Here is a 12,514-nt window from a genome sequence, read left to right as displayed (position 1 = left end):
TTATCAGAGTTTTGGGATTAGCTACCCCAACTCTCGCAGATGCCTGGTTTCTGTAGTGCCTTTGGTAATGACCATTTTCGACATTGATGTCACTTGTATCGAAAAGTTTCCTTCTGGAGCATATTACTAACTAGTGCCTTATACTATCATGCTACCTTACTGACGAGTAAGTGTGGGCGAGTTCTGGTCACTGTTCGTACTGCCTTGTCACTCTCTTCTTCTATCATGTTTCAACATTTTGTTGTCTTGGGATTCTTTCGGTAGTTGACGTTTAGTTAACGTGCCGATTCGTATGAGGTGTTGTCTCAGTTCATAGTATCGCATTCCTTCAGTTGATCTTTAGACTTCAAGATTTGTCCTTCAGTGCGTTGTGAGCTGTCCTTTGATTTGACCTTTTGTTCGGTCATTATTCTGTTCTCTCTGGTATGTTCCTAATTTGGGGACGAAATTCCTTTAAGGAGGGTAGGTTGTAACGACCCAGTCATTTGCCTTCCTTTCATTTTTCCTGAAATTTTACGAATGAATTTTTTTCGTTTAATTTTCTTTCCTAAGCTCTGTTTCGTGTTGCTTTGTGTCATCTCGAGTGCTCAGAATTGGTTCCTGAGACTCTTTTCCGTGGATTGACAACTTCCTTTGAGGACCGAGTCATTTTCACATTTTTCGTTTTTCAACACTATGCGCTATTTCGTCCTTTTCCCTATTTCGTCTTATCTCCGTTTGTCAGTTTTTGGCACAACCTCACTTCTCATGCTCAGAGTTGGTTTTTGACTTTACGTGCCTTCATCTTGAGTGGTTTTCTCAAAATACGTATCTTTACTTTTGCAGGAAAAGTACTCTGGTTGCTCCCGGTGTCCACAGGGGCATAGATGCACAATTCTTCAAAATCTTTTTCATTTCTTGGGGTGTTTTTTGTAAATATCTTTTGAAGATATTTTATTTTAGGGGCATCTAAGAAAATATCTTTTGGAAGATATTTTTATTCTGGGGTAATTTCGCAGTTAACCCTTTTTGTAGGGGCCATTGTGCAATTAACGAAAGTTATTGCAAAAATGTCTCGTCTGGAGCCTGGATCCTAGTACGGGATTCATTTTCACTTTTTGTTGACTCGTAAATTCATAGAATTTGCTTCTGGTCATTTTTCTCCAGTTTCAGAGTTTCTGGACCTAGTTGCCGCCGAACTTGTTCGGGGCATAACTTTCTGCTCGGGACTCAATTTTCAATGCTGTTTCTTCTGTTGTACATATTTTCTCATTTTAAATCTTTTTTGTTCATCGAGTTTTGCCGTTTGAGTGCATTCGCTCAAAATCCACTTTTCAGGACCCGGCGGGGCCCTTTCGGGGCAGTTTTTGAGACTTACTATAAATAGAACACTTAAAGAAGAAAAATCAGATTTTGATCATTCCCCACCTCTCTTGGCCGGATCTTCTAGCAGCCATGGCTGCCACTTTCTCTCTCCTCCTTTGGTCCACTTTTCCTTGGTAGAAATCCTTCGGCCTTAGCATTTATTGCTTCCCTCGACGTGCTCTACCTTTTGCCCTTATTAGAATCCATTTCCAACGATTTTTTGAGTTCGAGTTTGGAGTCAAGTTAAGATTTTCATGGGGCTTTTTGCGGATTCTTGTTCACGGTGTTGTCCCCGACAAAACCTCTCGGTATCGTCAAATTCAGAGCACTTTTATTTTGGTGGGCCTTTGAGATTTCATCTCAAATTGAGGTAATAGGTGTTATAGGTTTAATTCTAGTTATATAACATGCTATTGATGCCTGTACAACTTGTTGGCATGATTAAATATAAAACCTAGAGATTTTCTTATTTATTTTCTGTTACGGAATCTGATTTTCCTGGTTGCTCATGACTTGGTTTGAACATGTAGCATGATTTTATATTATCCCTTGATATGCTCGTTGTCGTGTATTAAAATTGGAACATTTGAATAAGTATTAAAGATTTTATTTAATATTTATCTTAGGTGAAAGATTAATTCACATGGCCTTAACTAGCTTGAAATTAATATGTGTTAGCATATTATATTAGGCCTTAGCATGCTCTTTAACATAGTTGAATTTGAAAGTAATTGGAGATGTTTTGAAAATTAGTAATTATTAATTATGTGACGACCCTGATTTTTAGGCTAGCGTGTCCTGTGATGAACCGATGATTTGACCCGATAACGGATCCGATATGCAGAAGCGAAAACAGAAAATAGGACTGTAAGAAGTCAAAGTGACCTTCCTTGAGGTCATGAAACTCAATGAGAACTGATGCGGAAGCAAAAGGTCAAAATATGACAAATAAGCCCCAAGGGGCAAAATAGTCATTTTTAAAAAATGTGGATTCAGGTGCCACTGGGCACACCGCTGGAAAGACAACAAAAAAATAATCAGGGTGGACTCAAGAATCGCATGATTCGGAGTCCGGACAAAGGAGAAACGGCCTGACGAAGAAAAATGAGCACTTAAGACTAAAAGGGTAAATTGGTAATTATTCAGGAAGATCCAAGTGCAACTGAGCACATCATTGGAAAGACAGCGAAAAATTGGTCAAGTTCAAAAAAAAGTTCACTCGATTTGGAATCCGGACGAGAGAGAAACGAGGGTTTGAAGTTGAGACGTCGCGGCAGCCCAACGAAGGCCATGGTGCACACGGCACCTATGCACGAGCCCACCAGCACCCAAAGACATGGCTGGTGGCAGCCCTTGGCTGCTGCTACATTTTTTTTTTTATCTGCTCAGAACTGAGGCTTGAAACGGAGGTCAAGACGAGTTTTTCTGCAAAAACACGAAAAAGAAGCCCCTCCCTAAAATCGAGTTTTCTACCTGACCTCGTGGACGGAATAAAAAAGAACTCACTGTGAAATCCCCAAAATGCCCCTAGATCAGAACTGAATAAGAGGGTTAAAAGTTGCTACAGTGACTATTTGCAACTGAGAGCAAAAACGGGCTAGAAGATGAATTTTTCTGGAAAAACACAAAGAAGAAACCCCCTCAAAATTCAATTTTCTACGTGACTCGCGAGAGAATTCAAAAAAAATGCAATGTAGAATGCCTGTAATGCCCCTCCATGAAATCTGGTCATGGAGGTCCAAAAAGCTGCTAAATTGAAAAACTGAGAGCTGAACTTCGTAAGCGATTTCCGATATCAAAATAACAATTTATGAAAAAACACGAAAAAGAAATCCCTCCTAAAATCATATTTTCTATTCAACCATGTTGAAAGAAGAAAATAAAACCACTGTGAAAAGTCTATAATGCCCCTAGATCAGAATATGCAAAAAAAATGCGAAATGAATTCACAAGAGGCTCGAAACACAAACGATAAGGTTTTACCCTGAAACGACAATGCATGCAAACATAACTTATCTATTTGGAGGTGCTATAATGGTCCATGACTTAAAAATACTACCGATACAAAATCCGACCCCCCAACGGGCAAAAAGGCAAAAATGGACTTAGAATGGAAAACATGGAATCCAAAAATACAAAATGGAGTCAAATGACCATTTAGCCCTTGGCTACACTTCATACAAGATTAATGAGATCCTATGAAAGAATGAAAATGGAATTCCCACACCCGATGCAACCATGGTGAAGCAATGACTTGCGATTTTTCAAGATTTTCACAATATTTCATGAAGTTAAAAAGTACATAGAATACAATATAATGGTCATTGGCCTCCGACCTCATCTCATACATATCAAATATATTGAAAGGAGTGTACTTAAGTACACATTACATACATGGAATCAAATATACATATTTTGACATATAAGTCTACAAAATGACATTTCATGCTAACATTCGCATGAAATGGAAACTTGAAAGGTACATGACATCCAAGGAATGCTAGGCGTCACGAACCAAGTCTTCGTACCTAAAATATGCCCCAGTATCGTAAGGGTGAGTAACATAAAGCTACTCGTAGGAGATGAGCATGCATCGACCTATCATTTTACAAATTTATCACCTTAAGGTGAAATATGTTAAAGGGGCTCATGCCACCTAACGTCTATGTCCAAGTGAGAATCGGGGAGCATCCTAAGCTACCTTAGAGTCTGAGCAACAAGAATCATGATATACATACGTGTATGAAACGAATCATGGTTGGGATAATCCAAAGAACACGACAAGAAGAATGCTTGAGCATAGATTAACATGAATTGCATTTTCAATACAATTGAACTAGGTCTAGAGTAATCCATACAACATGACAAAAGCATATTTGAATACAAGTTAACAAGAATCACATTATCCATGCAATTCAATAACAAAAGAGCATGTTATACAATGCAACAAGGTTTAAGTTCTCAAAGCCATCAACTTAGAATCTAAAGCACAAAATAACAGCAGTGGTTCATGCCACCTAACGTCTATGTTATAAATGAATCAATAGGATCAATCCTAAGCTTTATTAGAACGTCAAAACACGATTTTCAATATCGATACAATTTAACCAACATTGGAACTTCCAATACAACGCATAAAGCACAATTTCACAAGGTTAACATCCTGTAACTTAAAATGGAACGACAATTAAGAAACAACAAGTTACAACATCATCTAGTTATCAACTTGAAAATGAAATGCGAAATCAAACAAAGTGGATACTTGGACGTCACGCCAGATCAGACCGACAACATAGTTACTTTAGGGTTACTAGCCCATGCGTAACCTCCCTATGTGCGCACTAGACTATATATAGAGGGACTATCCCTCGTACTAGAACCACCTCCTAGCCATAGTCAAACAACAACATCCCCAAGTTTCCAAAATCAACAAGTTGTGCAACAACGCATATATCAACAGGAATATGCAAGATAATCAACTATCTACCAAACACAACCAAATTTGGAAACCTATACAATACATGCTCTAAATCAACAACTAATATGATATGATGAATGTCGAATCTTCAGTGTGCGATTCGTTACACGCTATGCATGAAAGATGTTAAACACGAAGTGTACAAATCATTACACAAGGCAACAATATATTCAATTAGGAAAACATATTCTCATGAATATAAACATAGCAACTATGTTATCCAATGTTCAAAACATAACCAAATGAATATACAACAAGTCTAAGTCCATGATTTGAATATAGAAACCACTTCTAAAACACAATTAGATCATGGAGCAAATTGATAGAATTTAAATAGATAAACATAATTAAATTCTCTAGATTTCTGATTCAATTTCAATTAACCTTAATTTAATACATGTTAAAGGGCATGGCAAGGTCATCACCTATATCCATTCTAAAACTCAATTAGGTTGTTAGAACAACAAAGTATAACTTTAATTAAATCATGCTAATTTAAATCCCGAGGTTTCAAAACAACTTCAGATAGTCCCAATTTAATATATACTAGTAAACAAGTTATGGCCAATACAAATATCAAGTTAAAACCTTAATTAAGCTAATGGGACCACAAAATAAATTTTAATTAATTCTTTTAATTAAAATCTCTAGATTTTTAAACTTAACCAAATGCTCTCAATTTAACATATCTTAGAGAACATGCCAAGGACTAATATAATATCACATTACAAGCTTATTTCATGCAAGTTACAACTATGTAAATTAAACTTTACTAAAGTTAAATATAAAATAAAGGTTGCAATTCAAATGCAATTAATCCCAATTTAATATATGTGAACAACCAAACCAAAGCTTAATTTTCTAGCATGCCACAATTCAATTCCAAGTTGTATATCACCATGAGGATTAAATCTTAAACAAGGAAATTAATTAAATGAAAGGTTTCAAAACCTCACCGAATATTCTAAATCAAATATATGTGAAGCTATATGGCATGTAGATCAAGAATATCAAGTTGGAATTCAAATGGAGTGAATAGTGCAATCGGGGCAATTTAATTAATCAAATTAATTAATGATTACTAATTTTCAAAACACCTCCAATTACTTTCAAATTCAACTATGTTGAAGAGCATGCTAAGGCCTAATATAATATGCGAACACATATTAATTTCAAGCTAGTTAAGGCCATGTGAATTAATCTTTCACCTAAGATAAATATTAAATAAAATCTTTAATACTTATTCAAATGTTCCAATTTTAATACATGACAATGAGCATATCAAGGGGCAATATAAAATCATGCTACATGTTTAAACCAAGTCATGAGCAATCGGGAAAACTAGATCCCGTATAAGAAAAATAAATAATAAAATCTCTTGATTTTATATTTAATCATACAAACAAGTAGTATAAGCATCACAAGCATGTTATATAACAAGAATTTAAACCTAGAACATCTCCTACCTTAATTTGAGATGAAAATCCCAGAGGCCCACTAAAATAAAAGTGCTTCGAATTCGACGATACCGAGAGGTTTTGTCAGGGACAACACCGTGAACAAGAATCTGCAAGAAGCCCCATGAAAATCTCAACTTGACTCCAAACCCAAACTCGAAAAATCGTCGAAAATGGATTCTAATACGGGCAAAAGGTAGAGCACGTCGAGGGAAGCAATAAATGCTAAGGCCGAAGGATTTCTACCAAGGAAATCAAGTGGAGGAGAAGAAAGAGTGAAGGCAGCCCCTTGGGCTCCCATGGCTTCCAGCCAAGAGGAGGAAGAAGGTCTGAAAATCTGATTTTAAAAATTAGGGCAACCTATTTATAGAAATCTCAAAAAGTGCCCCGGAAGGGCCCCGCCAGGTCCGGAAAAGTGAATTTTGAGCAAACGCGCTCAAATGGCAAAACTCCATGAACAAAAAAGATTTAAAATAAGAAAATATGAATAACAGAAGAAACGGCATCAAAAACTGAGTCCCGAGCAGAAAGTTATGCCCTGAACAAGTTCAGCGGCAACCGGGTCCAGAAACTCTAAAACTGGAGAAAAATGACCAGAATGGAATTCTATGAATTTACGAGCCAACAAAAAGTGAAAATGAATATCATACGAGGATCCAGACTCCAGACGAGATATTTTGCAATAACTTTCGTTAATTGCACAATGGCCCCTATAAAAAAGGTTAACTACGAAACTGCCCCAGAATGAAAATATCTTCCAAAAGATATTTTCTTAAATGCCCCTAAAATAAAATATCTTCAAAAGATATTTCCAAAAAACACCCCAAGAAATGAAAAGGATTCTAAAGAATTGTGCATCCATGCCCTTATGGATACCGGGAGCAACCAGAGTACTTTCTTGAAAAAGTGAAGATACGTATTTCGTGAAAACCACGCAAGATCAAGATATATGAAGTCAAAAACTAACTCCGAGAACAAAAAGTGAGGTTGTGCCAAAAAATGACAAACGGGAATAAGACAGAATAGGGAAAAGGACGAAATAGCGCATAGTATTGAAAAACGAAAAATATAAAAATGACTCGGTCCTCAAAGGAAGCTATCAATCCACGTGAAAGAGTCTCAGAAACCAATTCCGAGCACTCGAGATGACACTAAGCGACACGAAACAGAACTCAGAAAATTTTACGAAAAAAATTCTTTTGTAAAATTTCAGGAAAAAGGAAAGGAAGGCAAATGACCGGGTCGTTACAAATTAATTTGATTAATTAATTTACCCCGAGTGCTCTATTCACTCTATTTAAATTCTGACTTGATATTCTTGACTTACATGTCATATAGCTTCATATATATTTGATTTAGAATATTCGGTTAGATTTTCAAGCCATTCATTTAATTAAATTCCTTGTTTAAGATTTAATCCTCATGCTGATATACAACTTGGAATTGAATTGTGGCATGCTAGAAAATTAAGCTTAGGTATAGTTGTTCACATGTATTAAATTGGGACTATCTGAAGTTGTTTTGAAACCTCGGGATTTAAATCAGCATGATTTAATTAAAGTTATACTTTGTTGTTCTAACAACCTAATTGAGTTTTAGAATGGATATAGGTGATGACCTTGCCATGCCCTTTAACATGTATTAAGTTAAGGTTAATTGAAATTGAATCAGAAATCTAGAGAATTTAATTATGTTTATCTATTTAAATTCTATCAATTTGCTCCATGATCTAGTTGTGTTTTAGAAGTGGTTTCTATATTCAAATCATGGACTTAGACTTGTTGTATATTCATTTGGTTATGTTTTGAACATTGGATAACATAGTTGCTATGTTTATATTCATGAGAATATGTTTTCCTTATTGAATATATTATTGCCTTGTGTAATGATTTGTACACTTCGTGTTTAGCATCTTTCATGCATAGCGTGTAACGAATTGCACACTGAAGATTCGACATTCATCATATCATATTAGTTATTGATTTAGAGCATGTATTGTATAGGTTTCCAAATTTGGTTGTGTTTGGTAGATAGTTGATTATCTTGCATATTCCTGTTGATATATGCGTTGTTGCACAACTTGTTGATTTTGGAAACTTGGGGATGTCATTGTTTGGCTATGGCTAGGACGTGGTTCTAATACGGGGGATAGTCCCCCTATATAGTCTAGTGCACACATAGGGAGGTTACCTATAGGCTAGTAACCCTAAAGTAACTATGCTGTCAGTTTGATCCGGCGTGACGTCCGAGCATCCACTTTGTTTGATGTCGCATTTCATTTTCTAGTTGATAACTAGATGATGTTGTAACTTGTTGTTTCTTATTTGTCGTTCCATTTTAAGTTACAGGATGTTAACTTTGCGAAATTGTGCTTTATGCGTTGTATTGGAAGTTTCAATGTTGGTTAAATTGCATCGATATTGAAAATCGTGTTTTGACGTTCTAATAAAGCTTAGGATTGATCCTATTGATTCATTTATAACATAGACATTAGGTGGCATGACCCACTTTCGTTGTTTTCGTGCTTTAGATTCCAAGCTGATAGCTTTGAGAAATTATATTTTGTTGCCTTGTATAATATGCTTATATGTGGTTAGACTGCATTGAAGTTGTAATTTGCGTTTTGATTGTTCAGCATGGCCTAAGATGATTCCTTAGACTTTTTTAGAACATAGACGTTAGGTGACATGATCACTTTAGTTGTTCCTGTATTCGAGATTGCAAGTTAATACCTTTAAGAACCTATATCTTGTTGCTTTGTATAACGTGCTTCTATATTGTTTAACTGGCATAGATGATGTGATTTATGCTAAAAACACTTTAAGGTAGCTTAGGATGCTCCCTGAGTCTCATTTCGATATAGACGTTAGGTGACATGAACAACATGTTTCACCTTAAGGTGATAAATTTGTAAAATGCTAGGTCGATGCATGCTCGTCTCCTACGAGTAGCTTTATATTACTCACCCCTACGATAGTTGGACATATTTCAAGTACGAAGACTTGGTTTGTGACGCCTAGCATTCCTTGGATGTCGTGCAGCTTTCAAGTTTCCATTTCATACGAATGTTAGCATGAAATGTCATTTTATAGACTTATATGTCAAAATATTTATATTTGATTCCATGTATGTAATGTGCACTTAAGTACACTCCTTTTAATGTATTTTTATATGTATTAGATGAGGCCGGAGGCCAATGACCATTATATTGTATTCTATATACTTTTTATCTTTATGAAATATTGTGAAAATCTTGAAAAATCGCAAGTCATTGCTTCACCATGGTTGCATCGGGTGTGGGAATTCCATTTTCATTCTTTCATAGGGTCTCATTAATCTTGTATGAAGTGTGGCTAAGGGCCAAACGGTCATTTGACTCCATTTTGTATTTTTGGATTCCATGTTTTCCATTCCAAGTTCATTTTTGCCTTTTTGCCCGTTGGGGGGTCGAATTTTGCATCGGCTATATTTTTAAGCCAGGGACCATTGTAGTGCGTCTAAATAGGTAAGTTACGTTTACGTGCATAGTCATTTCTGGGCAAAACCTCATCGTTTGTGTTTTGAGCCTCCAACGGACTCATTTTGCGTTTTTGTTGCATATTCTGATCTAGGGGTATTCTAGACTTTTCAATTCAGTTTTATTTCCTTCTTTCAACATGGTTGAATAGAAAATGTTATTTTAGGGGGGGTTTTTTCTTCATGTTTTTCTGGAAAATGTCGTCTTGGCATCGGAAATCGCATCCAAAGTTCCGCTCTCAGTTTTTAAATTTAGCAGATTTTTGGACGTTCAGGACCAGTTTTCATAGAGGGGCATTTTGGGCATTTTAGAATCTGTATTTTTCAATTTTCTTAATTAGTCACGTAAAAAACTCGATTTTGAGGGGGGTTTCTTCTTTGTGTTTTTCCAGAAAATGTCATCCTGGCCCTCAAATTTCCATTTTTCCCGGAAAGACCCCTGCTGCCAGGGTTTCTTGCTGCCCATTCTGCTGCCTTCACATCTAAACGGTTACAAGGGGTTTCGTAACTGGTTAGATGAGTGTGGGCCGTGTATATGTCGTGATTTTTGGCCTGCTAACCGGTTAGGAAGGTCTCCTAACCGGTTAGATGTTAATGGGTTGCCTCTTTTTGACCATTTTACCCCTTCTTCTTCCGTAAGCCATATCTTCTTCATCCAGACTCCGAATCAAGCGATTTTTGAGTCTAAGTTCATTGATTTTTCATTTTCTTTCCAATGGTGTGCTCGGTGGCACCCACTTTTAAACTGGAAATGACATTTTGCCCCTAGGTTCAATCTTGTTCGTTTTTGAAACGTTTCTTCCCCATTTGATTCCTTTGGGTTCCGTGACCACGTTGAGGGTCATAATTGTGTCTTAGAGCCATGTTGTATCTCTAGAGACCGTTGTTTTGTCTTTTGGTTCCGCATTTCAGATCCATTATCGGGTCATCTTTCGGCATCACTGACGCACCAGGTTGAAAAACTTAGGCCGTCACACATTCTATGCCAAGAAAGGACGGCCATGGATAATGAGAATTTGGCTCTTAGGATTCGGGACCGGTTCCGTGTCAATGACAACGAAAGAAAAAGAAATTATCAGTCTTAATCAATATGTCCTCAATGATTCCTCTAGGCTTTTTGATGGATTGGTCGGCAAGTTGCAGAACCACCGATGTCAGTTTCTAGTCTCTTAAGCCTAATTTGACATACACCGAGTATGGAAGAAGGTTAACACTTGCTCCTAATTCTAAGAGAGCCCGATTAATGACATGGTCACCAATTACACAAGATGTAGTAGGTGAACGGGGGTCTTTGAACTTTGGAAGAGTGTTATGTTGTAAAATAGAGCTCACTTGCTCGGTCAAGACCACTTTCCTAGGTGCTTGGCTTTTGTTCTTCCTCTTTTTGGTGCAAAGATCTTTTAAAAACTTGGCATAAGTAAGAATTTTCTTGATTGCATCCAAAAGCGGAAGGTTAACCTTCACTTGCCTAAACACATCAATGATTTTATTTGTCTTTTTCTTTTGTTTGTTAAGATAAATGGATCCTTTCCAGGCATCCGGAAATGGAGCTCTTGGCTCAAAAACTTTTTCAAAATCCTTCTTTGAAACATCATCAACACAAGAATTTTTCAAATCATGCTTTGATTTATTTTTCAAATTAGTTTTGAACTCACTTTTTGACATTTTCTCATTTGAATGATTATGCATATGCAATGAAGAAGGAATATGATAAGAAATGGGACGGGTGTCAACTTTGGGTTGCACTGGTTCACTCTATTTATTGGACACACCTACTTGGTTATCAATGATTCTCCCACTTCTCAAGGTTGTCACTGCATTGACATGCTCTATTATAGGACTTTTCGATGAGGAATGAGTCTCCACAACACATTGTTACTTTGGTGGGGCATTAAAAGGTATTTTCCCTTTCTCTCTAGCATTTAAAGTACTAGCTATTTGCCCTACTTGAGTTTTTATCTTAGCAATGGATTGAGAATGAGAATAAAACAATTGAGTGTTTGCCTCTAGAGTGCCTAGAGCGGTCAAAACTTTCTCTTCAAAAGTGGGACTCCTAGAATTTCCTTGAGAATATGATAGTTGATTAGGAAAATGAGAATTAGAAAATTGATTTCCTTGTGATTGATATAGTCTATATCTTTGTAATCCTTGGCCTTGCATTGGAGGTGGAATGTACTTTCCTTGAAAACTACCTTGGGAAGGGTTTGAGCCTTCCCCTTGGTTTCTCTAAGAGAAATTCAGATGGTTCCTCCAACTAGGATTATAGTGATTGCCATAAGGATTGTTCCCTTGATTAACAAAAGCTACATTGACTTGTTCATGATGCTCACTTTGCACATGTCCATGAGGACAATTGGAAATAGAATGTAAAACACTTGAACAAGTCATACATGATTCATTGGATGTATGATGGGAATGGTTAGGGAAGGAAGATACTTGATTTGCCGAGTTTTGGTTGATCAAGAATTGATCAAACCTTTGAGATAAGGATTTCATCTCGACGGCTATTTCATTGGATTGATCAACTTAATGTAAGCCAACACTCTTCATTCCACTTGAATTCCTACTATTCTTAGAAGATAAAGTTCGATGCAAAGAATTTTCACTCATGCTCTCATAAAGACGCCACACGTCATCCTCATGCCTATCAATGTAAGAGCCACCTATGGAAGCATCAACCATGCCCTTGTAATTATCGAATAAACTCTCAAAGAAATAT

The sequence above is a fragment of the Cornus florida genome, unplaced genomic scaffold, assembly GCF_030987335.1.
Source record: "Cornus florida cultivar Cherokee Brave unplaced genomic scaffold, ASM3098733v1 CherokeeBrave_3.0.0_Hap2_Chr03, whole genome shotgun sequence".
Taxonomy (NCBI): domain Eukaryota; kingdom Viridiplantae; phylum Streptophyta; class Magnoliopsida; order Cornales; family Cornaceae; genus Cornus; species Cornus florida.
Note: the sequence above shows the minus strand (reverse complement) of the source record.